Source organism: Haliotis cracherodii, unplaced genomic scaffold (genome assembly GCF_022045235.1).
Source record: "Haliotis cracherodii isolate W230 unplaced genomic scaffold, xgHalCrac1.p SCAF_33, whole genome shotgun sequence".
Lineage (NCBI taxonomy): Eukaryota > Metazoa > Mollusca > Gastropoda > Lepetellida > Haliotidae > Haliotis > Haliotis cracherodii.
In genome coordinates, this window is record NW_027266290.1 from 2,287,532 (window position 1) to 2,315,001 (window position 27,470).

At 40.9% G+C, this 27,470-nt stretch overlaps 2 pseudogenes; one reads left to right on the top strand and one right to left on the bottom strand.

The window, feature by feature from the left end:
- The first annotated feature begins 1,504 nt into the window (after positions 1-1,504).
- Positions 1,505-27,470, top strand: part of LOC139477354 (uncharacterized) — a 32,200-nt pseudogene continuing 6,234 nt past the window's right edge.
- Positions 23,384-26,472, bottom strand: LOC139477311 (uncharacterized; annotated as a pseudogene).

Consider the following 27,470-nt stretch of genomic DNA (forward strand, 5'->3'; position numbering starts at 1 on the left):
GCTTCAACGATGGTTCATCAGCTTCTACATATAAGCTATCCACGGGAGACGTTCGATATGCGCCAAGACATAGTCTTCGGCCCTGATGGTGAATGGAATCTATTTTTTGTAAATTGCTCTTACAGGCTCCACAATAAACGATAGAGCCGTAGTCTAATTTAGAGCGGATCAGAGACCTAAACAAGTGGAGGAGGGTTGTCTGATCACCTCCCCACTTTGTATTGGCAACAACTTTCAACAAATCTAGAGCCTTCAGGCATTTAGTTTTGAGATAATTAATATTTGGCTTAAAAGTTAAATGATGGTCGAAAATGAGACCCAGGAACTTGGCCCCTTCTACAACCTTGATAGGAGTGCCATTTAAAAATAGCTCTGGATCCTTGTGGTGCTTGTATTTCCTGCAAAAATGGATACAATTGGTCTTAACTTTGGAAAATTTAAAACCATTTTCAAGACACCATTTTTCGATTTTGTTGAGACATAGCTGCAACTGTCTCTCGATGGTACGCATATTTCTCCCACGACATGAAATATTAAAATCGTCCACAAAAAGTAAACCATCAATAGAATCATTTCAAACCTTTGACAGGCTATCAATCTTGATTCTAAACAGAGTTACAGACAAATTACTGCTTTATGGGACACCCTGATCCTGATTATAATGGTCAGACAGGGTGGAACCCACACGAACCTGAAATTGTCGGTCTGTTAAAAATTGGGATATAAACTGAGGCAAACGTCCTCTTAATCCCAAATCATGTAGATCTTTTAAAATAGCATGCTTCCATGTGGTATCATACGCTTTTTCTAAATAAAAAAAAAGATTGATACTGCATGCTGCTTATTTACGATTGCATTTTTGACAAAGGATTCTAAACGTACCAGATGGTCAATGGTACTTCTATTTTGACGGAAACCACATTGTATGTTACTTATGAGATTGTTGGTTTCCAAGTACCACACCAGTCGATTGTTTATCATTCGCTCCATGGTTTTGCATACACAGCTGGTCAGTGATATAGGTCTATAATTGGATGCATCAGTATGGTCCCTACCAGGTTTAGGTATGGGAACAACTATTGCATCACGCCACGAAGGAGGAAAATGTCCCGATGTCCAAATGTGATCAAATATATTAAGTAATGTCTCTAAACATGAATCAGGCAAATGCTTCAAGAGCTGATAGTGAATGCCAAACTTCGCTAATCGTTTCTAAATACCCATTACTATATACGAAGGAGTCCCAAAGGTCTTAAAGTTCATTAAACCAGGCAAAAGGATTGCAATCGTAGGATACACCTCTGAATTGCATATGTGAACGTATCTCAATATCTTCATAAATACCACAGTATTTACTAGTTGTATTCGAATTCGCGTTCCAGATTAATTGTACAACGGTCTTAGCTTCTGGAGAGTTGTGCATGTACCACGACGGACAGGAAACCCGTGATATAATTTCCCATACATCCCTGTTCTGTACAACACTACAAAGGCAAGGACAAGGATGGCTTCTTCGCTGGTATCAAGTAAGTAATATACATTATTGCCCATACGGGCAGGAAGAACTCGTGTAATAACTTTTGGATATTTGCACGTGTGCATTTTGGTGAATCTCGGTGTTCATTGGCTGGTTAAAATTCTACGCTATTTCATTGGCTGACACTGAGTGCTGGAACTACTTTTGAGCTTTCACATTTCATTCACAAACCACACGTGCTTTCATTCATGAATTATATGCTGATGTCGTTCTCGGAAATGCGTGACTTTGACTAGAACAATATACAGTATTTTTTTCCAAATAAAAACCAAGTACCAATATTGTATTACTTTAACATCTCTTTAATGCACAATCTTTTAACAATCAATCAAATTTCGATGCACAGCTTTGATACGTCTGCTTTGTTTGTAAACAAACATGGCTGCCCACTTGACACCGATAAAGGTCAATGACCTGGTCAAAGTTGATGGCGATCTCACTGGACTGCAGTACAGATAGTTCAACCACTTAATACCTTCAATGTCTATGTGGTGAAGACTATGTTTGGTGAAATGCAAGTTCCCCGATTCCGATTGAGATTACTACCCGAAACTTTGTCAAATGCACCACCGTCACGTCCGTCAAGTCCGTCCTTTGGCCTACCCCAAGATGATTTAATGAGTGATGACTTTTTCGATCCCCCCCCCACAAAACAATTCTACAAACTTTGCAATAAATGAAATTGATATTGATGACGTTTTGGCAAGTAATGAAAATGAAAATACCATGAAGAAAACAAAACTTGACATGAAGTTTGTTCACAGTTTTTTTTCGCAAAGTTTGCAAGAAACAAGGAAAGTAGAAGAAATCTGGAGACACATGGTTTAAACGCCAGCCTGTTGGTCGTAATAAACTGGGGTCCACAATGAAAAGCGTCAGGGCAGGGTTGTCAGTTGACAAACGGGTTGTCAGTTGACAAACGTTTAACAAATCACAGTGCAAGGAAAAGGATGATTCAAACTCTCTCTGACAATGGCGTTCCCGCACATCAGTTCATGCACGTGTTTGGTCACAAAAACATCCAGTCCATCAATCATAACTCCAAAATAAATGAGCACCAGCATCACAATATTAACAACACCCTTGCACATTGGAGCTTGGACACCGAGCTGGGCGGACGTGTTTTGGAGCTCCTTCAATGAGGGGTTACAAATATAATTCTCCTACGACACTGGGAAGGCTCGAACCCAACCTATACCACCCGTATAGCAGTTCCTGTACAGTGTGCCAAGATAATATTGGACGACAACACATTCTGGCCCGAGAACGTGAACTGTAGAGAATGGGTTCCCCGTAACTCATGGTACTCTAATGATAAACAAGGCGAGAGTGAGTATTAACTGTGATGCCTCATCCTGCAACTCTAGCCATCAACGTATGTACACTGATGACCCTACTCAACCTAGCAACATGGAACATTCGTGGGATCAAACATGGAACGGCTGAACTGTGCAATAAACTCAACATATGTGACGTCGTGCTTGTTACAGAGCACTGGCTAGACAGGGAAAACTTACAGTTTCTGGAAACATTCCACGACAAATTTAATATGTATTCGAAATCCAGCTGTGACTCTAACCAGCATCAGGGAGGTTCTGGAGGTGTAGCCATGTTTGTACGGAAAGGTGACTGGTGCAAAGTTACTCCAATTGACACCCACTACAGCCGCCACGTACTGTGCATTAAACTACACATCGGCACTAGCCATGTGTATGTACTTGGGACTAGACTGCCATCAACAAATGTCCTAGACAGTGTGTACTATGTAGAACTGTACTATGTTATGGAACTTTATGATATTCTCTCTCAAGAATATCCAACCTACCTTCTAGGAGACTTTAATACTGATATCAGTCATGATATCAATATGAAACCCAGGGCTAGGTGCCTATTACGACTGCTTAGCGAACGTCACCTTTATTCGGTGGTTCCACTTGATGAATACAGGTACACTTTCCATAGTAAATGTAACAAAGTAAAAACATTAATTGACTACGTCTTTATAGATATTGATTCACTAAGCAGTGTTACTGGATATGCCATAGACACTAGCATTCCGTATAACATCTCAGATCACCTACCAATACTTGTTTGTATTCGTCTCCCTGTAAATATTGGGAATTATCATGGAGAGAACCTAAACTGGACTAAGGCAAGTGAAATTGACCTAATGCTATATCGATACGAAACGGAAAACTACTTCCGCGACACTCAAATTAACAACGCTCACTTTGATAGCAATGCAGAATATATTGAATACTACTGTGACTTTATCTCAGGTTCTCTACATGCCTCTGCCGCCGGTAGTATTCCATCCACACGCTTTAGACCCTATCTCAAACCTTACTGGAAGAAAGATGGTCTTAATAACTTACATAAAGAAATGCGAAATTATCGCCGACAATGGGTTACGAGTAGTTAGTTGGAGACAAAAACGATGCTGCCTATGCAAAATATAAAGAAAGTAAACGTCTCTTCCGTAAGAAACATCGCCATGCAAAACACCAGTTATCTAAAGATAAATTTAATGAAATATACGCGGCAGCAGAAGTAGATGTCAAAGAATTCTACAAAACGACAAAACGCTACAAACGCTATAAAGGTAATACTGAAAAGCTTGTCTATGGCACTCAAACTTTTTACGAGGGAAAGGATATTTGCAACCTGTTTGGACTGTATTTTCATACACTAGCTACTCCTTGCCCTGATATTAAATGTGACTATGCACATGCTCAGAATGTTAAAGAGCGAGTTGCTAATATTGAAACAATAGAGGATATAGATAACGACACCAGATCTCCATTGCATTGTCCATTCACTGAAGATGAAATCCATTGTGCATTAAAACGACTGAATGTTCGAAAGTCGCCTGGTCCTGACGGTATTGTAAATGAGCATATAAAGAAGGCTGGTAGATCTCTGATGTATCATATTGCCTTACTATTCAATGCCATGATCAACTTAGAATACATTCCAAAATCATTTTCTATAGGTCAAATTCTTCCTATACACAAAGGCCATGGTAAACCAAAATATGACCCTGCCAATTATAGAGGAATAACAATGACGCCTGTATTAAGCAAACTCTTTGAAAGACTTCTTCTCAACAGAATAGAGTCGTGGGTAGATAATAACATAGAATTTCCCCATCCTTTGCAATTTGGATTTAGACGTCACTATGGTGCTGAAACGGCTGTACTTACGCTAACAGAAAATATTGCATATTACAATGAAAGGATGTCGCCCGTATACTGTGCATTCTTAGATAACGAAAAAGCATTTGATCGGGTATGGATTGATGGATTATTTATTAAACTGTATGATATAGGAATAACGGGTACACTATGGAGAATATTAAGGCTCTCGTACAGCTCTATGAAATCATTTGTATGTTTTGAAGGATTTAAGTCGGATGCATTCCTCGTGAATCAAGGAGTAGGTCAAGGTAGAGTAATGTCCGCCTGGCTTTTCACGCTATTTATTAATGACCTCCTATATGAACTTGAAAACTCAGATTCTGGCTTAATTCTGCAATGGGGTAAATGCCCTGGGATCCTTCTTGCTGACGACACTACTTTATTGAGTATCTCAAATAAAGGCCTGCACAATCTTCTTGATGTCGTTCAAAACTATGCTCATATGTGGCAGCTAAAATATAATGTAAGCAAGAGTGCAGTTCTATACTTTGGATGCCCAAACAATAAGGTTCAAACCACTAATGTATCAATTGGCGATATGCATGTTCCACAAATGAAATCTATTAAATATGCAGGTGTATATCTTAGCACAGATAAATCATCACTTGAACGTACAAAATCTGCATGCGAAAAGTTACGAGTACTCATCAACACTAACCATAATAATGGGCTGTACTTTGGTGGTCTGAATCCTTTATCTGCAGCACGTATCTGGGAGAGGGTAGTCTTATCATGTGGCCTCTATGGATGCAGCGTATGGGGTAAACTTCCTCTTGAAGAGTATGAAATGCTTGAAGTTGTACAACGTCAATTTTGTAAAAATGTTCAGGGACTACACATGCGCACTCCCAGTATTGTTGTATTGGATGCTATCGGCATCATGCCACTACAGTATTACATAGATAAAAGAGCACTCTACTTCTTAGGAAAGCTATGCAATGCAAAGTGTAACTGTGTTTTTAAAGTTACGTTTCTAGTTCGCCTGGGTCAATTTATGTGTACAGATAGTTTTACATGCAATGTATGGAGTAGAAAATCTCCGATATATAATATGCTACAACTTGTACAGAAGTATAACCTAAGTAATACAATTGTTAACTATGTCAATAATTGTCAATTTATTAAAAAGAAATGCTGGTCCAAGACCGTGAATGATGCTATTAAATATCATCGAGATGATGTATTTTATGTCCATCTTAATTCAAGACTCAGTTTGTCAAGATATGTTAGTGTTCATTACTTGATCTTATTCTATCTCTGGAAACTAGCCCTGGAGAAGTATGACCATTTAACTAATATTGCAAGGCTTGTATTCTATGGTTCAGCTGAAATTGTCTCTAGAGAATGCTATTGTAAAACTGTTGCCAGTGATATTGTAAAGCACGTGTTTATGTCCTGCACGATCAATATGAATGACCGAAATTTACTTTTTAACACCATATGTGATATCATGGATGTAAATGTTTTTGTTAAGATTTGTGAGAAAGACGATGATATTATTCTTGCGTTCTTACTTTGTGGGTGTCCAATAGAATGTATTATGGAGCTAGAAAGAGATGTGTGGGCAGAAGTAATAATTAATGTAAGCCGCTTTATAAGGAAATAGCAACACCTGCTAGAAAACTTGTATGTTTATGCACATGTGTAAATATACCCCCAATTCATGTTAAACATGTAACATAATCATACCTGCATATTGTAATCTTCATTCAATTGGAGGAAATAAAGAATATCTATCTATCTATCTATCCATCTACTTAGGTCTGCGTTCTGCCACCCATCACAGGCACATGCAATGGGGCGATGTCATTCTAAAAAAAGATACTGAAAACAATGAGAATCTGCAGTATATTGAGAAACAATCGAAAACACGTCAGGCTGAAGGGCACGTGACGTTGCCCCTAAGGCATGGCACAGCCTTGTGATTTGTGCTGTCCGGTAGCTGTCTATAAACGGTACCGTGATCTGAGACCCGCAAATTACTGTGATGCTGATCACCCCTTTTACCTTGCAACCAACACACAATTTGGGGTCAAATCTGGAGACACATGGTTTAAACGCCAGCCTGTTGGTCGTAATAAACTGGGGTCAATAAGGACAAGGATGGCCGTCAGGGCAGGGTTGTCAGTTGACAAACGTTTAACAAATCACAGTGCAAGGAAAAGGATGATTCAAACTCTCTCTGACAATGGCGTTCCCGCACATCAGTTCATGCACGTGTTTGGTCACAAAAACATCCAGTCCATCAATCATAACTCCAAAATAAATGAGCACCAGCATCACAATATTAACAACACCCTTGCACATTCCAGCACCTCAAACTCCACTGTAGCCATGAGAAATCCCCAAGCTCTTGAATCACATGTTGATAGATCTCACGACATGCCACAAGCCCACCATGTGTCACTTAGGACATCACAACAGAACCGAGTTTCACATGACACGAAATGTGAAGCAGTTCACACACTTTTCGCTGGGCCGATCTATGGTGGGGTATTTAACATTACAATTTCCCCAAATGACACTGGGACTACGGACAGACAACCAAGTCCAAAACGACGAAGAATTAACGTCATTCATTCCGATTCTGATTCCGATTAGTCCCAGGTTATCATACATCCAGACAGATTCTGCATAGCACCGATGATAGATGTAAACATCCTGCTCCCAGTTCAGCCATGCGCGCTCTGAAACTTCGGCCGAGATCAAGGTCAAACATCTCGCATTGCGACTGACTTGATTCTTCTTGCATGACATTCCCACCTGTTTTCGTGACACACATGTTCTTTAACTATTGACTTTTCTACTTTGTTTAGCCAGTTTTCATTGTTGTTGACGATGACAATTTACAATACTGACATATTGAGCGAAATTCGTCGGTAACAGCATCGGTGCATTCTCGGCACCTCTTGCTTCCGGGACTGTTTGCAACGGTCTGACCTAGCTTTGACTGTTTTGTAAATTATTTGTCTCTGATAACTAAAAGTTTAATCAGTAACACGTATTATCAATTGTTATAAATTGTTGTTAAACAAAGTCCTGAGTTTGCAGTTTTTAATGAGAATTCTCCATTTTTTTCTGGTACTACATTGCATATCGTTTGAATTTGGCTTGGTAAGAGTGAAGCGGCTAGCAGTAAAAAGCCGCTTGTTTTCCTGCGGATGAACACATTGAAGATGGCCGGGTGGGACTCGCTTATATAGCAACACTATGCAGGACATTTTAACGACGTAAATCATCAAACTGAGTATGGGTTATAATTAAAATAACCCACTCGATACGGGTGATTACGGAAAATATGGCCCGAGTGAAATTAACGTTCTCAGTTCCTCACCCCTATCTCGTGGGTTATCCTCTAATTGCTTTCTGAACAAGTTTTCATGTTCATTTCATGTTGTCCGTAACTTTGTAATCAAAAACGTGCACTCGTGCAGTTGTAGTCATCCCTAATATTCAGTCAAAAGAAATACTGTCAGTTAGCCAGTTCTTGATTACACTTAACAGATGGCCAAACTCTTGTCGTAGTCTTTATAAAAAGATACATCGAAATAATATATTGGCTACATCATCGTCTTCACATGATTACATGGTTTTATGAAAGCTCGGTGGTAAAGTACTAATTGTATATATAGTCGATGGCTAAGCGATAGATCACAAAGGACAATGAAGATCAAAGCGTGGTTTACTTCACGATAATTTCCCTTTCCAGATGTATTAACTAATGACACAGAGCTACTTGGACCAAAAGGTGGGAAGTTTGTTTCAAGTGTGGACAGCAGGGTTGTTCTCAAAATTCCTCCGAAGTCACTGGTTTCATCATACAAATTTGGGTTTCAGGTATTTAGATTTCAATATATGTATTCAATATATGTATACATAAAACGATTATGTGTAAACCGCTTTAGGTTAGTGATTTGCAACAATACTTGTGTGTCTTATATGCATCCTCTATTTTATCCCAATATTCTTTATAACAGCTAAATGGACACAACATGATTCTGAATGAGCTGCTCATATATTTACTTATTTGTCCTCTTCAGTTACAACACATTGACCTGGACAGATTCCGGGCATATCAAAAAGTGGATGAAAAAAGATTTGGTTTTGTGTTGGGGTTTTCTGCTGTGCTGCATATCAAGAACATCACAGGCGTCAACATACAACCGACCCTGGGTCCGGTGTATCTTACGTTACCACTGCTTGAAAAATTTGAAAAGGCGCAAGACGCGGAAGATGTGTATGAAGTGGTGTTTGTAAGGATGAAAAAAAAGGATGTCAAAAGTTTTCATCAACCGGAGGCTATCGAAAACGATAGTTACAGGGTCAAGATCGACGATTTTTCAACGTATGTATTTATATATATACTGAGTCAAATTAAAAACTTCACATTTTTAAAAGTAATCCCATACATGATATACAACGGACAAATGTATCAGAGAAGGTATTTTTTAATCATTAATATCCGAAGAAGGATTTTAATTAAGGGTGATAACCATAATTTGGTACTCGGTAATAACATCAACAGTGTACATCATAAGTCCAAAGCACGAGAATCTGATGGCAGACAAGTTCAGTAGCGTGTATGGCCACCATGTGCGTTGACAACTGCCACACAACGCCTCCGCATGGACCTTGTGATGCTTGTGAACACATGATTGGGAAAATGACGCCATTGTTGCTGCAAAATGGTGCCAAGATCTTGCAAATTCTGTGGTTGGTTCTGGAGAGTGCGCAGACTTCTGCCAAGAGCATCCCAGACGTGTTCGATGGGATTGAGGTCGGGAGACCTTGACGGCCAGTCCATGACGTTGACTCCCGCATTCTGAAGGTAATTCCTTGTCAAAATTGTCAAAATGTGTGGGGTCTGGCAATGTCGTGTTGGAAGATCAAACCGGGTCCATGTGCTGCCATAAAAGGCAGACGTTCTGGTGCCAGTACCTGGTCGCGGTAAGCAGCAGCGTTGAGGTTGTCACGGATGACAAGAAACCTGGGACGTGCATTGCCACAGAAAGCACCCCACACCATGACACTTTCGCCTCGAAATCTGTCAACTTCCTGTAAACAACACTGGGCGTAACGTTCATGACGGCGCCTCCACACCCTCGCCCTACCATCAGCAAATCGAAGATTAAATCGGGATTCATCACTGAAGACGACTTGATTCCAATTCCTCTGAGTTCATCGTAAGTGTCGCTGTGCCCACAATTGACGTTGACGTCTGTGTAATTGAGTCAGAATCGGCCCACACTATGGCCGTCGTGCTTGAAGGTGAGCAGTTCTCAGACGGTTTCGAACAGTTTGCGCACTCAGTCTACCCCTAAACAGTTCATTTCTGGTTGATGTAGCCGTCAAAAATCGGTTACAGAGGTGACGTAAGACAATCTGACGATCCTCTGCATGTGACGTCACACGTGGTCGACCTGGCCGAGGGCGATCAGCGGTGGCACCCGTTTGCTTTAGACGCGTCTGTAAATCATAAACAGTCCGTCGACTACAACCCATCGTCCTTGCGACTTAAGCTACGGACGTTCCGTGCCGATGGCACGTTCACGTTGCACATTTGAGAGGCGTGGCATGACAAATGGCCGGAAAGACTTTTGTTTTCTTGTGTTTTTTTTTGTTTTGTTAATGACTGCTAACAAGTATGACTGAAAACACGTGCGGTATTATGGCCACGTGACCAGTTGCACGTGAAAAACCACTTTTGCCACCACAGTGCTGTGCACATGATTTTGATCGATTCACCTGCACTAAAATTGGTGTTATCTGAAGACAATACGTGGCCATTACTGTTTAAATACACAATAAGGGCCCACAATGATAACTGGTCAAAATGTTAAAATTTTAGGATTGTGAAGTTTTTAATTTGGTTCAGTATACATATAATTTTTTTTGAATGGACGCACTTTGAGGACATGAAGTACAATATAGGTATAAAAATGACCCCACGCTTGCTTGCCATAAGAGGCGACTAATGGGATCCGATGGTCAGGCTCGCTTGCTTGTTTGATGCATGTCATCGTTTCACAATTGCGTAGATCGATGATCATGATGTCAATCACTGTATTGTCTGGTCCAGGCTCGATTGTTTACAGGCTGCCGTTACGTACCTCGAATATTCATGAGTTGGGCGTTGAACAACAAACGATACAGAAACAAAATAGTTTTGAAGAATTTCAGGATAACCGTTATGATACTAGTGTCTGAATATGTAACAGAATTATGTGTAGTGAACTTTAAATTTCTTGTTCAGTTCTTTGGGATAGAATGGTTTTTTCTTCGAACACATTTGTTACAGAAATATGATGAACTGTGCTTTTTTCTACTTTGTAGAACAACTGACAACTTCAGTGCATGGAAAGTCCTCAAAGGTGTGACCAGTGCAGCGGTCATAGAAGCAGCGAAGTATCTTACTGGAAAATTGTGTCTTTGCAACTTGGTTAGCCTTATCAAGTTCCACGATGAATAGCCTAGCCTACGGCTTGATTGTGTGGATGTTGCAAACACCGGAGATATTGTAGAGGAGTACGTGGATTCCGGTTTCAAGGAAATTACAAGCAGTCGCTCAGATGCAGTCACCTTGAAAGACAATGAAACTTTCAGAATAAAGATAAAAAATAAAATGTGTCTTTAAGAAGAAGATAAGAGAACAATTTCCGATCAAGGAATACAGTTTGTCGAGTCAATGCCGAGCAGCGGTGTTTGCTTTCCATTTAAAACCATGTCACCTCCAACTGAAGAATGTGTTTTGTTAGTTGTTGGCGAGACATTTCAACACCCTGTCAAGTTCCGACTGGACGCATACAAGTCAAGCACTGGTAGGTCTCTCTTCTTTGTTTGTTTATTTGTTTGTGGTTCAACGCAGCACACGGCAATAATCCAGGTATTTAACGGTGGTCTGTAGATTATTAAGTCTGGGCCATCAAATCCAGTGATTGAGATCATGAGTATCGATCTCCGCAACTGGGACCCGATGACGTGCAAGTTAGAGAACCTGTTAGTCGCCTCAATGGTTGCTGAAGACTAAATTAATTCTAACCCGGATATTCACGGGAGATATACTGGATAATATACTTCAGATAATGATATGAGAGTGGAAGGTAATACTTAAAGCTGAAAATTACACCAACTGATTGACTGAGATTGTAATATAATGGGGCAATTTTGTACAATATTTTCATTGAAGATGAGTTTATTTTAAAGTGAAGACCTTTCAAGGGATAGTTACTAATAGCAGTCCGCTAAAATTTCATCATTGAAAAGAGGATGAATTTAATTCGAAAATATACTCTCCGACAAAAGTAGGGGGTATTCGAAAATAACAGATGGTTAGAGAACTGCAAAGATGTATCCAGTGATGGAAATAAGAAAAACAAGGACGAGGTAAAAATAACAATCGACAGAACATGTTTGCATTGTATTGTAAAAGTGCAAACAACCATAAAGACGACAAAGGGTGTGGTAAACTAATAAATGTTTGAGATGATTTGTTATATGTGTCATGCCCCCACGATTGGTCAAGCATTCGTTTATATGTGGCGTGGTAATACATCTACCAACCATTTGTGTCTTGTCCTCCTCTCTTGCAATGCCTGGCCCTGTTCTTCTTATGTAGCGGGTGGGCTTTTGACGTGGGCGTACACGTCACCCGATCATGTTCCAAACGTGCTGTGGGGTGAAGGCCAGGAGGTCATACCATGCTACTGGAGGTAATCGTTTACACCAACACAGTGGGCAAGAGAGTTATTGTTTTAAAAGACAGCACGTTGAACAGAAAGGGCACAGCTATTATCATAGTATTGACCAGAGACCCTTCCATGGACAATATGCAATGGCGTTCTGGCAGTCATAGTGATGCTGCCCCATATGATTACAGACCCACCCACAAAGCTTTCAAATTGCCTTTAATGTTGACGTTCGCTGACCTTCGTAAGGACGTCTCCAGTATCTAGACTCAAGACAATCATCACACAAGACAATCGTCGATCCCCCAGTTTCTACGCTCTAAATAGTATTAGAATGTGTAGTAACTTAAACAGCGATTTGATTGGCTCAATTTCTTCGATTTCATATTTCTGATAAATCGATCCTGGACTTGACCTTGTTGTCGACCTAAGGCAACCTGGCCGATCATTAACATTTTACGTCTGTAGAAAGCTGTTCCAAAATCTGCAAATCAGTCACATTGAGCATATTGGGTACCTCTCGCCAAGTTCTACTGGTTTGAGACATACCAACATCCCTTAGGTGTTCATCACATTGCAGACGATCAATCAAACCACACGTACTGTATTAAAGCAAGATTAGAGAGCTTACCTGTTACTGTGGATAATGAAACCCAACAGCGATTTGACGACCTTTCATTAACGTCTAAAAATCAAGAATGGCTAACTTCCCAGGTGCACGGAGGAATTGCATAGTCCAAATGCAACTTACAACTGTTTCGGAACAAAACTCTATCTCTGACAGTCATGTTTTAAAGATGACTTTTCTTCTGACGAACGATCGTGACATTCATTTTTCATGATCCCCTACTTTTTGAGAGTTTATTTTCACTTTATTGAGTTCTTTGCTACAGAGATTTGAACAGCACTGTTGCTTTTAAAAGACAATTAACATCTTTCTTCCCTCCAGGGGACTGAGATCTTATCGAACGAAATCTTATCTTACACGTCCTCCCCCCATCAAACCCCCTTCCCCTCCATTTATATATATTGATAGGTCTAGTGGTGAACTGGTGCCCTTTTGAAACATATACTTTTTGTGTTTCCCTGGTAACAAGTATATTTATTTACAAGTATTTAAAATTGTGGGGGATATTGAACCCTTTGTTTTCTAGTTTCATATTGACGCGTATATGTTTGGTGGATATAATTGACAGAAACTGAAGATGACATATTTGAGGAGGAAGAAAACGAGGAGGAAGAGCATGAGGAGTTTGGACTTGATGTGAAAAAAGTGTAAGTGACAATTTACTTTGTCAAGAAAAAAAGGTGCAATGAAGTTTATAATGTAAAGTTTTCATTGTTGAGTATGCAGATCTAGGTTTTCATTATATTCTCTCACTACATCATGAGCATGTGTTTATGAAGCACTATAAAATGGTAATATATACACATGCACAAAAGTTAAGCGCCACCATATTCATAGTCTCTTGATTTCACGTGTGGGACTCAGAAATACGAAATTTGATGATGTTTGACTGAATTAGGCTTCCATAGTTTCATGAACCCAAATGTGTCCAGATGCCACAAGGAAAGCGTGATTTACGTGTTCCTGCAGTTCCCCTACCCTATAAATAGTGAAATTCAAGTTTCAGATACGTGGTTGCATTTTGCTCCTGTGTGAGATTCCCCTTCCAATAGAGGTTGAAAATCAGCCATGGTGAGGAGAAAGTTAACGAACGCTGAAAGATGGCAAAAGATAGGCATGAAAAATGCTGGCATGTCATGCAGGGCCATTGCAAGACAAATGGGTCGTCATCACAGTGTTATCACTCGTTTGATTGTCAAACATGGTCAAACCAATGATGTCAATGACAGGCATAGATCCGGTAGGCCAAGAAAGCCCTCTAACAGAGAGGATAGACGTCTTTTCAGGATAGTGAGACAAAATCCATTTGCCACTTCAACAGACTTAAGACTGCAGTGGATTACCCATCAGAGACTCTCGACGATGACCGTAAGGTGTGGCCGCTGAGCGGCTGGTTATAATGCCAGAATACCAGTAAAACGTCCTCAACGGACTGAAAGGCACATGTGGAATCGTCTGATATGGTCTCGAGCCCGCAGTCGATGGAACTTGGCCAACTGGAGAAGGATCCATTGGTATCACGAGTGTCAAATGCTGCTATGAACTGTTGATGGTCAAATACGTGTTTGGAGGCAACGTAACAGTCGTTTTGCACCGAGGATCATCCAGAAGACCTTAGCATGTGGCGTGGCGGGGGTGGGGTGGGGGTGGGGTGTGTGTGTGTGTGTGTGTGTGTGTGTCATGATATGGGGTTGTGTTTCCTTCGGCTGCAAACTTCCGTTGGTGACAATTCATGGAAACCTGAATGGCCAACAATAGCAAGATGCCGTTCTTCGTCCAGTGGTAGTCCTTCATTTTGACAACGATCCTCTTCAGACAAGACCTGTTTACATGGACGACAATGCGAGACCACACAGATCTCAGGCAGTTTTGGCCTATTTGCGGCAAGAAGTTATTGCCACTCTTCCTTGGCTGGCCTGTAGTCCGGATCTTAATCCGATTGAGCATGTGTGGGACATTCTTGGCCGGAAAAATCAGACATTGTGATCCCCCAGTTCAAAATCTCGCTGGACTTGAAGCCGCACTTCACTAAGAATGGATCCGTTTGCCTCAGAAAAGCATTCAACGACTTGTAATGAGTATGAGGTGTAGGGTTGAAGTTGTGGTTAATGTCCGTGGATCATAGACACGTTACTGACGTTTCTGTCTTGCAATAGACTCTGCACTCAGTTACAGTTACATGACAAAAAATGTTTTCCAATGTTGTCTTATCCTTCAATTTCTGGTCTTCGGTAAAATTCCTTTCTGCTCATATTCTTTTGGAACACAAGATAAACTTGCTTTGGGACAACTTTTGCATCACATGAGGATTACATATACGGCTTATAACAATCGTACATCTTGTTATAATAGTTATCATTAAGTCCCAAAAGTAACAGCTCACAAATATGGTTGGTGGCGTTTTACTTTTGTGCATGTGTATATAACAAATAAATCCAAGCATCGTGTGTTTAGTCATAAAGCATCATTATATCTTGCAAAACTATCAGCGAAAGAGTGGATCTCTGAATGAAAGAAATATGGTCATTCTGTGTTATTACTCTCAGTTACTTAAACAGTATAATTTGGTCTTCTGTACCACATTCACTTTGTTTCTGCTGACAGATTAGTTGTGAAGGTTGAGCTTGAAAGAGACGGAGTTGAGGTTAGTACATAAAAACAAACAATACTCGGAAGAAATGACTATTGACATTTATAAAAAAATATGTCAATTCTTTAATGGTAAATACACTGCACCCATTTACCTTAAATAGCGGGTGTTAACATCAGTAAATCATCAAAATGTCACTTGTGTTTCCATATCTTTCAACTTTGAGCACATATATGATTATCTATGTTCATCTTTCAGATATCACCCCAGCGTGTGTCTTCGTCGAGGGTAATTGATTGTAATGATTTGGGGTACAATCTCTAAAATCAAGGGCAGAAGGATAGCCAAGTGGTTAATGTGGTCATTCGTCGCACAAAAGCTGTGGTTTAGATTTATGACATGGTTCAATGTGTGATGCATTTTTCTCATGTTCCAAGATAGTACAACAATTCTTAAGAAGTCTTTGTAACTGATTACAGATAAGTCTGATTGCGGGTAACCATTTAAGGCTCTGATTACTGCATTGTCTTCTGCTGATTGACGGTGGGTGCTGTCCCTGTCTCCCCGTCTACCGGGTACTTGCAAGTGTGGGTTACTAATCTCATAGTATACTTGGTGCCGGTTAACGATTTGCAGGCTTGTTCACTGTGGTTTAAGAACGTTTTCCTAGAGCTCGGGTTTTCCTAATTGGCGGTGGGTCAGACTGTCGATCTTTGTGGATGAAGGGGTGTCATCTCTGATAGCTTCTCGGTGCCGTCTAACGTGTTGCAGTATTTCTTAGTAAAAACGTGGACTATTACATCCAAAATTTCAAATTCACAGAATTCCATGATATACTTAATATATAGAAACTATAGAAAATTCACTATTTATGAAAGGAAAACTCTGTTATATTTTTTCACAAGAAGATGCAACTAAGCCGGCGCCAGAAGCAAATATCTCCCATGTTCCTTGCCGAGGATGACACAGAAGACATTTCTGTTGATGTGACAATGCCAGTGAAGCTACCAGGCAGACTCAGCGAGCACAAAGATTATTCATTCTACATTCTGCAGAGAGCTAAGGGGATATATCAGAAACACTCCATGGAATCTCCAGTACGTAAGCATTGGTGCCATGTTGATTCTACAGAGTGCTGGTCTTGTTTACAGGTTTATGCATTTCGACTTCCTCAGTAAACAGCCAGAGAATAATCTGTCTCAATTATCTACCGAAACAGATTCCATCGGGCATAAATGTCAAAACAGTAATAAGTGTTATATGAATGGATCACAGTGATGTCATTAGGTGAAGTAAGACGAGTTCTATGGATGAACAACTCTTTTATTACAATTAGTGCGATGTTTCGGTGTAGATTCTAACACCTTTATCAAGCCAGGGAGGTGCCTCACCCTGGCAGTTATGGGTTCGAATCCCGGACGGGAATCAACCCAAAAAAGTACTAGAATCTGTACTTTACTGAGAAAGTGTTATCCCAAGTATAACATTAGTTACATTTGACCACTTTCTAAATGGCATTGTGTATTCATAGCTTTCGGCCATGGGAGCTGTGCCAATTTACACTTGTCAGGGGGGTACTCAAAGTACGTGATCTAGACTACCAGTTGTCGGACTTTCATTTTTGTGGAAGCCTCGGTGGCTGAGTAGGTTAGATCGCTGACTTTGTGTGCTGGCGATTAGGTGCCTCACCCTGGCAGGTGTGGTTTGAATCCCGGACGGGACTCAACCCAAAAAAGTACTAGAATCTGTACTTTACTGAGAAAGTGTTATCCCAAATATAACATTAGTTATATATGTACCTATGTTGTTTAGCACTATCCATCACTGGCTTGATAAAGGTGTTAGAATCTACACGGAAACGTCGCACTAATTGTAAAAAAAAATGGTTCATCCATAGAACTAGTCTTACTTCATCACACCAACTTCTAAATGCCACTGAAAGAAGTTATGTCATTAGGTGTTTGTGACATGGGTAAGTATGTCCTGCTCTACCGTGTCTCACTGTAACACTTTGCATAAAAACGTAGGTGTTTGTCGCCTAACGCCACACCCAGCAATTTGAAGGAAATGAAATCCCTAATATATTTGAAAACATGCGTGCATAAACCAGTTTAATACCTCCTAGGTCTATGGTCCCGTCCACATAACAGTGAAGAGAAGTGGGGTTCTATGTGCCATCATCGAGGAGGATGGCCCTGAGCACATTCCAGGCACAACTCATGTACAGTACATGAGTGTAGGACCTGAAGGTCGGAAGTTCGTTTCTAAAGTGGATAATCGCATTACAGTAGACTTTCCAAAAGGAGCTCTTGACAAAAAAGTCGTTTTTCAATTCAAGGTAAGCAGGCCTTAATTTGCCTCAAATAGTGTCACTTTAGGTTCTAGGTTCAAGTAGTATGTTGTCTCCAGCCAAATGCATCAGCCTACAAAAGCATGTGTTTGTTACGTATTAGGTTACAAGATCATAGGTCGTGTTTGTCCGAAATCACGTATGTGTAGCAAAATATATAAAACACACAAAGTCTCAAGAAACAATATAATAGGTAATGGAGAAATTATGACACTTTTGATTCAACTTCCACTATCAACAGATTATCTCTCTAATTTTACATTATGACCTATAGTTGCATCAGTTTTACTTGCAAAAAAGGACGTTCAGAATTCCCAGTGAATGTTCAGGCTTGCACACAACTGCAACAATAGCGTGGCGTCATCATAATTATTTGAAGACATTTTAACGTGTTTTTTACATAAGTTGTAGGTTAAAATATGTGGACTTTCAGGGCAGGTTTCTTTCAATATGATTGTAGAAGTGTTATGCAATAGTTACTTTTAAGGCTATCAATATCTATCAAATAACATACTTATCACATACTTACATTTCAGTCAACTGTGCTAGACAAAGAGAGGTACCAGGAATACGCCAAACATGGAGTGTTTGGTTGCCTATTGGGATTAACAAATGTCCTTTTCATAAAACCTGATGTAAAACTGAACTGTGCAGTGAAAATGCGTATCCCTCTGGACGTTTATGGCATGGAAGATGACTCAGAAGTGATATTTCTCCACTGGAAGAGAGATGGAAACAGAGCCACGGTAATGCATGCTGTCCCCATGAAAGAAGCAGATAATTCTTACAGCATTGGTGTGTCCTCATTCAGTGGGTGAGTATTAAAGGCACATACACAAAACAATGTTAACATATACTACTCAAAAGACGTTAAGGATCACCCGATTCTTCCATATTGCAATAGTTAATCTCCCATGCCATGACAGATTAACATTACCAATATGAAAGAATCGGGTGATCCTTAACTTCTTTTGAGTAGTATATATTATGGTTATTGACAGAATTGCACTAAATTTGTATTGTTGACAGATTTCTAAAGTGCCTTAAGTGCTGTAGACATTACTGAATGACAGAGAAGGGCAATAGAAGGACAATAGAAGGAACCTTTGTTTGGGGAAAGGTCACGTTGTGGATGGACGAGGCGGGCACCATTTATAAAAGGAGAGTACTTCCTTGATGTTTGTGTAGTTTGTCTTGGCAATAACCCACCAGTTGGGTGGACCCTGAGCAGACAAGAGTTAACACTATGTCATTGCTTCTACTTGCTGAAGGGCTGCAGGCTAGGTAAATGGGACACTGCTGTGAAGCAGGTAACGAGCACATTAGCGCTACCATTGTGGATTTTGCCAGCGATGTGGATAGTGCCTACCCAAACCCCGCCACCACCACTACCAGAATACTTCATCCACAACAGGGGTTGTCTCCCTTACTTTGGTTCTGCCCTGTGTTCAAAAGTATACACTACCTGCACTGCTATGTAAAAACGTAAGTGATATACACTTTAAAAAAAGAAACGAACAGGTAGATTTTTAGCAAATTTATTGTACCTAATGAAGGCGATATATATAATTTAATATCATAGATACAAATATGAAATTTGGGAGCTAGATAGTCACATGTTGTCGTTGTACAAAGGCACTGAAAACTGTTCATTGTCATGTCACATAAGGCCACAAGGTTGCGCTGAACTCAGGCAGGCAATCACGGCTCTGCATCTCGAAGGCACTGACTGGGTTAGTGTACGAATTCTGTCCTGTGGAATTCTGCGCCATTCTGCTTGTAATGCATTGGCCAGTTGTGGGAGTGTCTGCGGCATGTTCTGATGTTAATGCACTCGTCGATCAAGTTCATCTCAGAGGTGCTCGATTTGGTTGAGATCTGGAGATTTTGACGGCCAGGGTAAAACGTTGAAGTTGGCATTATGAAGGTAGCCTACCGTGACACGAACTGAGGGGTAGAGCGTTGTCCTGTTGAAACAGCTCCCTCTGGCGCTCAATACTTGGAAGAAGGTGAGGTTGAAGAATTTGATTCATGTAGTGATGTGCTGTCAAATTTCCTTGAACCACAACCAAGTCAGATCTAGTGGAGTAGGATGAGGCCCGCCACACGACACCAAAATTGTCGAACTCACGTACACAATGTGTGGCAAAACGCTCATTTCGACGATGATAAACACGTTGTGTTCCATCTTGCATCTTGTGATTCATCGCTAAACCACACTCGTCACCAGTTTCTCAAATTCCACGGCCATGGTATGGCACCAACGCAAGCGTCGCTGTCGATGGATCTGTTGCAAAACAGGGATGATAACTCGTCTTCTGGGTCGGATGCCAGCCTCACGTAGATGGTTTCTGACAGTCTGGTCCAATATCCTACTCGAAACAGAGATGCGTCCTTCAATCTCAGAAGTTGTGGCATTGTGATGACGTAGATGGAACAGTCGAATGTAGCGATCCTGTGCAAGGGTTGTAACTCAGCTGGTTCTGAGACGGTCTGCAGTGGAATTGAACTGTGTGTATCGGTTCCAAAGGTGGCAAATGGTGCTGTGGTGGACGTTGAAGTGGCGTGCACCAGAAGACTGTGATTACCCTCTTTGGATACGTCCTATGGCGATGTTCCGATCGGCAGCGCTGAGTTTCGGCATTTTCGAATTTGAAAAAATTTGACAATTGAATGACAAATTATTGGCTTATGCTTGCCTTTTTATAGCCATTTCCACGAGTTACGAATGCCCTAACTTGCACTGCATTTTGCTTTACTGTTTTCCTCCATGACATTTTGGAACAAGTGTGGTAATACTGCCGTTTAAGACATTGGAAAATCGCCAATGCCTAAGTTTTGACGCACCATTTGTGAAAACATTTCCCAAAAACATATATCCAATCTAGATTCCGGATTTTTTTGTGTAGTCAGGTTCAATGAACTACAAACTAGCTCGTTTCTTTTTTTTTTAAGAGTGTATGTAATGCAGCTGGTCTGCATGCTTGCAAAAAGAGGCACATTGTCTCTGAGGTGCATCCTATCATCACGTGGATCCACTTGGCAATGCCTGACTCCTAGCCTTTCAGTTCTTTCTTAAATTAACCTTCATCCTTGATGTAAGACCTTGTATACAGTGTTGGCACCTTACTGTAGCCTGTACGAAGCATCCACAACTATATTAGAAGTGTATTAGAGTGTAACATAGGTCCCTGAGAACCTCCTTATACATTGCTGTCCATGAGGGATTCTTCATTAAGACCTCTCAGTTTTATTCAACACAAGTTTGTGAAAGAAGTATGACAGGTGTGGTCCGGACACAGTGAGTGAGTGAGTTGGGTTTTACACTGCTTTCAACAGTATTTCAGTTATACCACGGCGTGTCAGCTTAATGTGAGAGGAAAGCCCGAAGTGATGCAGGTCTCTGAAGTTTACCACTTTGGTGAAACCCGTGAGAACGGGTAATGGTTCTGACAAACCTAGAGACATAATCGGGGGGACCAGGGATTCAAACCCACAATAATAGATTTCTGGCATGCCCAAGGGACGCAACTCAGCACAGCGAATCGGAGCGCCTTAGACACGAGAGTGAGATTGTATTTGTCACCCAACATCGTTCTTACAACTTTTTTCAGTTTGTAGACAGTAATAAGCAGTGACTTAAGTGTAAAAACTACTAACAGCTTCAGTAGTAAAGCCATTCGGGATGTCATTTGATTGTGACATCATGGTAACCAATGACGTCACACTGGTCTGCAAAGCATTGTGATGCAATTTCATTGCAGCGATATCTACAATGTAGATATCACTTGATCTGACACAAACGATATCTCCTGTGAGAGCCAGTTTTAGATGATAAATAGAGATTACTACACGAGTGTCTGTCAGATACCTTTATCTTACAACGAGTTGTTTCCAAACGTATCTAACGAGCGAACTAACTGTCTTCTTGGGAAGTGTTAGGATGAGACACTGAGAATCTATCAGAACTCAGAAAGTTGAGTTTCTGACTCGGAGCAAAACTGATTTCTCTTTATTGATAACGAAACCTAGGTTCTCCAAAAGATACATGAGACTCTCTCGGCAACGGACTAGACTCTCTGGACTGCGGGCAAAGAGAATTATATCGTCTAGGTATATGCAATGCTCACCACAGGTTTCAGCAATTTGATAAACGTCCATGTAGCTTGTGCTAGACCAAATGACCAAATAGGCATTGAAAGGGGAGGAATTTCCTCTGGTGCCTGGCAAATGGGACGCTGAAGTATGCATCCAGTATGCACCTATAATCGTTTTCCTGAATGACATCCTTCAATGAAAGGCTTTCAATTTTGAAATGATTGTATGGAATGAAAGCATTCAGCTTTTTCACATTGAGTATTGGTCTCTGACCCCCATCCTCCTTGGGAACTATGAACATGGGACTGAGATTGAGAACCCTCCAGATTCACAGCAGGAAGAATCTCTTCTATCGCCCCTTTCATCATCATGTTCCCAATCTCCTTGTCCAGAACAACCTGGTTCACCTGAGAAAGAGTTAATGGTGAATGAATTCTATATGAAAGCCCTGAACGGTCTGAAGAATCCATGGGTCTTGAGTCATTTTTGCCAAACTGGTGTAGAAATGTGTTATCCTGCCCCCTAAAAATATGTTGTGGGAGAGGAATGTTTTCTTATCTTAGATCTTCTATTTCTGGTAACATACCGCCTGGATGTTCTGGATTTTGGCCATTCAGATTCATGGGACTTGCACTTATGCCAAGCTTCATGACATCAGTATTTGTTGAAAGAGTGATTCAAAGCTATATGGTCCTGATGATCTTCCTCTTTTGCCACCAGAGTCTTTCCCTCCCCTCCTGGGATTGAAGGATGCCTGAACTCTGAATCCGCCCCGAGACGAACTGGGCTTACCTGAGGGCTCACCATGAATGAATGAATGAGTGAGTGAGTAAGTGAGTGAGTGAGTGAGTATGGTTTTACGCCGCTTTTAGCAATATTCCAGCAATATCACGGCAGGGGACACCAGCAATGGGCTTCACACATTGTACCCATGTCGGGAATCGAACCAGGGTCTCCAGCGTGGCGTGCCAATGCTCTAACCACTAGGCTACCCGACCGCACCAGGCTCACCATGCAAGGGCTGCTGCAAGAAAGAAGAAATTCATCTTTTTCTTGTGAGCCGAATGCCGCCCACCAAAAAATATCTCTGGCCTTTTGCTTACGCTTCACCTCGGCGAGTAGCGTGTTGTAAAAGGGGTCTCAGAAGAGCCTCCCTTTAGCATCGGCAAAGGTACCCTCATATTTGTAACGCAACTTTTGTACTTTCTGTGGATCCTTAACCAGTTTGGATACAATTGAAAGCCGCCTGTGGAAAATGATTGACAAGTTGGCTTGTCCCACAAGGCAGACTGACTTCTCTACAATGTCAAGAAGTTCATAAATGTCTTAATCAGGTGAAGCCTCCCTTCATCCCTGCATCTGATGTTTTCAATATTTCTCCATAAATGGGACAAAGGACCCATGACATTTAACATTCTCTTTTGAATAAACTGCAATGAGAATATTTTTTTTCAAATGACCTGTTCCATGCTTCAAAAAGATCATCTAAATACCCATCCAATTGGGGAGCAGTTAAACATTGGTCATCATGTACGGGATGATCATCAAGAATGATTTCTTTCAACACATTATATTTTATGAAGGTGGAGAAATTTTGAGATGATTAGACAGATGGCTAATCAAGGACCAAGAATCAGATTCTGCCTTTGTGATCGAAAATGGGACATATTCATCTACTGGTTCAGCTGAACCGGCTACAGTAGCACGACCATTTTCGGGCTGTGGATTATCTAGTTTATTGACATGAACGTTGGAAAATTGACCTCTTTTTGTGAGGGTTCAATATAGTCATCCACATCCGGCGCTGAAAACATGCTGGGAGGATGGTAACTACCGACAACATCGCACTCGTCACTATCAGTTGAACCGTCACTCGAACTTAACTTGCTCGAGCTAGACCAGTCTGAGATATCATGTTCAATCTTATGCTTAATTCTCCTTTTTCTTGGGATTTTATAACCTTTAGGTAAGTGATCTTTCTTGCTTGTACTACTACCACCCTGCGAGGTACCCCGGTTAGTGGACCCACGTGGTCGTCGTCGTGGCTCGTACTGGTCAGATTTAACGACACTTGACTGACTGCTCCACTTTCAGGAGGTTTGTCATGATCCCTTGAAACTTTGGAAGGTTGTTTGGGGATATAGGATGGTGTACTACTCATATTTACCTTTATATACTCACAAAAAAAAATCTCCAGCGAGATACTTACGGGTGATTAGCACGAGGCCATGATGAAGAAGGGCTTATTGGTAATTAGGTTTCACGAGATCGTAACCTTTGACCTGGGCCTATTTTTAGCTTGGAGCAGATGAAGACACTGCTATCACATCAGTGGAGTTTTATGCGGTGAAATCTGAATTTTACATTGTTTACATTTCAACAAGTACAGTTTTCAGAGCATAGTGTTCGTCTCCAAACCTAATATATTTCGTATGATTTCATTTAGATAATTTGTATTTCTCATTTGATTCTAAAATGTGTGTGAAATTCAGGGACGCATGTGTCGCGGCTGAGTTTGAAATTTACGTGATCTAATACTGGACTCTAAAAAAAATTGGCACCTGAAACGTGATTTTGAAAACACTATCCAACTCGGCGGAACGTACACTTCGGCGATGGTGTTTGCGTATTTTCCAAAACATTCTAAACAATTCTAGGCGACGTTTCAAAATTATCATTAGTGATTAAATGACAAATATGCTATTTTTGAAATTCAATTCGTCGAGTAAATATCTGATATAAAGATTTTTTTAAACACAGAGTAAATAACGCCGTGAATCGTGATTAAGTAATGTGTCAAAATGGCGAGATTTACAATGTATTGAATTTTTCATAGGTCAGTTTCAGTAATTTTTCTTGGCCTGAATTGACAGTGAATGATAACACAGAAGAGGGAATTTCCCACAGAATTCTAAAAAGTGAAGTGTATTGGTGTGTGTAGTTTATTTTGAATTTTATTTGACTTCGAAGTGAGGGTTGAAGAGCCGGAGGGACATATATGTCTATGTTGCATCATGGGGTTTACACTCTAAAAATTCATAACGTTCAACACAGACGTAGGTGAACATTCGAATGAAGCACGAGCAACTTATCAATGAATTCCAATCAGGAAAGTGGACCGTCATAATCTGACCTCAGGTCATCACCACAGAGTAGTCAATCACAGGCCTGGAATTCGATCTCACACAAATGTTTGTGCCAGTTATCTCAAATGGGTTTCTCACCCACAGGTGTGTAACAAATGTTAATACCAAGTATACACATGCACAAAAGTTAAGAGCCACCATATTCATAGTCTCTTGATTTCACGTGTGGGACTCAGAAATACGAAATATAATGATGTATGACTGAATTAGGCTTCCATAGTTTCATGAACCCAAATTTGTCCAGATGCCACAAGGAAAGCGTGATTTACGTGTTGCTGCAGTTCCCCTACCCTATAAATAGTGAAATTCAAGTTTCAGACACGTGGTTGCATTTTGCTCCTGTGTGAGATTCCCCTTCCAATAGAGGTTGAAAATCAGCCATGGTGAGGAGAACGTTAACGAACGCTGAAAGATGGCAAGTGATAGGCATGAAAAATGCTGGCATGTCATGCAGGGCCATTGCAAGACAAATGGGTCGTCATCACAGTGTTATCACTCGTTTGATTGTCAAACATGGTCAAACCAATGATGTCAATGACAGGCATAGGCCTGGTAGACCAAGAAAGACCTCTTATAGAGAGGGTAGACGTTTTTTCAGGATAGTAAGACGAAATGCATTTGCCACTTCAACAGATTTAAGACTGCAGTGGATTACCCATCAGAGACTCTCGACGATGGCCGTAAGGAATCGCCTCAGAGCGGCTGGTTATAACGCCAGAAGACCAGTAAAACGTCCTCAACTGACTGAGAGGCATTCGTCTGATATGGTGTCGTGCCCGTAGTCGATGGAACTTGGCCAACTGGAGAAGGATCCATTGGTCTGGCAAGTGTCAAATGCTGCTACGAACTGTTGATGGTCGAAAATGTGTTTGGAGGCAACGCAATACTCGTTTTACACCAAGGAACATCCAGGAGACCTTAGCATGTGGCGGGGGGTCTGTCATGATATGGGGTTGTGTTTCCTTTGGCTGGAACTTCTGCTTTTGACAATTCGCGGAAACCTGAATGGCCAACAATACCAAGATGCAGTTCTTTGTCCAGTGGTAGTCCTTCATTTTGACAACCATCCTCTTCAGACAAGACCTGTTTACATGGACGACAATGCGAGACCACACAGATCTCAGGCAGTTTTGGCCTATTTGCGGCAAGAAGTTATTGCCACTCTTCCTTGGCCGGCCTGTAGTCCGGATCTTAATCCGATTGAGCATGTGTGGGACATTCTTGGCCGGAAAATCAGACATTGTGATCCCCCAGTTCAAAATCTCGCTGGACTTTAAGCGGCACTTCACTAAGAATGGATCCGTTTGCATCAGAGAAGCATTCAACGACTTGTAATGAGTATGTGGTGTAGGGTTTTCGCTGTGGTCAATGTCCGTGGATCATACACACGTTACTGACGTTTCTGTCTTGCAATAGACTCTGCACTCCCTATGTCTATGTGACACCTGATATGGTCTGTTGATATCATGACAGTTACATGACAAAAAATGTTTTTCAATGTTTTCTAATCCATCAATTTCTGGTCTTCGGTAAAATTCCTTTCTGCTTATATTCTTTTGGAACACAAGGTAAACTTGCTTTGGGACAACTTTTGCATCACATGAGGTTTACATATACAGCTTATAACAAACGTACATCTCGTTATAATAGTCATCATAAAGTGACAAAAGTAACAGCTCACAAATATGGTGGGTGGCGCTTTACTTTTGTGGGGGGCACGGCCCACTCGTCTAAGGCGCCGCGATTCGCTGTGCAGAGTTGCGTCCCTTGGCACGCCAGAAACCTATGATTGTGGGTTCGAATCTCGGTTCGCCCCGGTTATGTTTCTAGGTTTGTCGGCACCGTGCTCGTGGGTTTCACTGAAGTGGTAAACGTCTGAGACCTGCATCACTTGGAGCTTTCCTCCCACATTAAGCTGACACACCGCGATATGACTGGAATGCTGTTAAAAGCGGCGTTAAACCCAACTCACTCACTCACTTAACTTTTGTGCATGTGTATGTTAGAACAAAGATCAGTATTGATGACAAACATCTTCGTTCATGTCCGTAAAACGTAACACAAAAAAATATCCTATGTAGTAGCGCCAGACACGTCTTTGGGTGTCATTCCTGGTTTTGACAATTTTAAGGAAGGTCGATTAATCAATGTGGACCATTATTTTTGTCAATCTTATTGCTTCTGCTTATCATAGAATTGTGATTTATTTGATTTCATTGAGTGTTTGTGTGTGCACTAG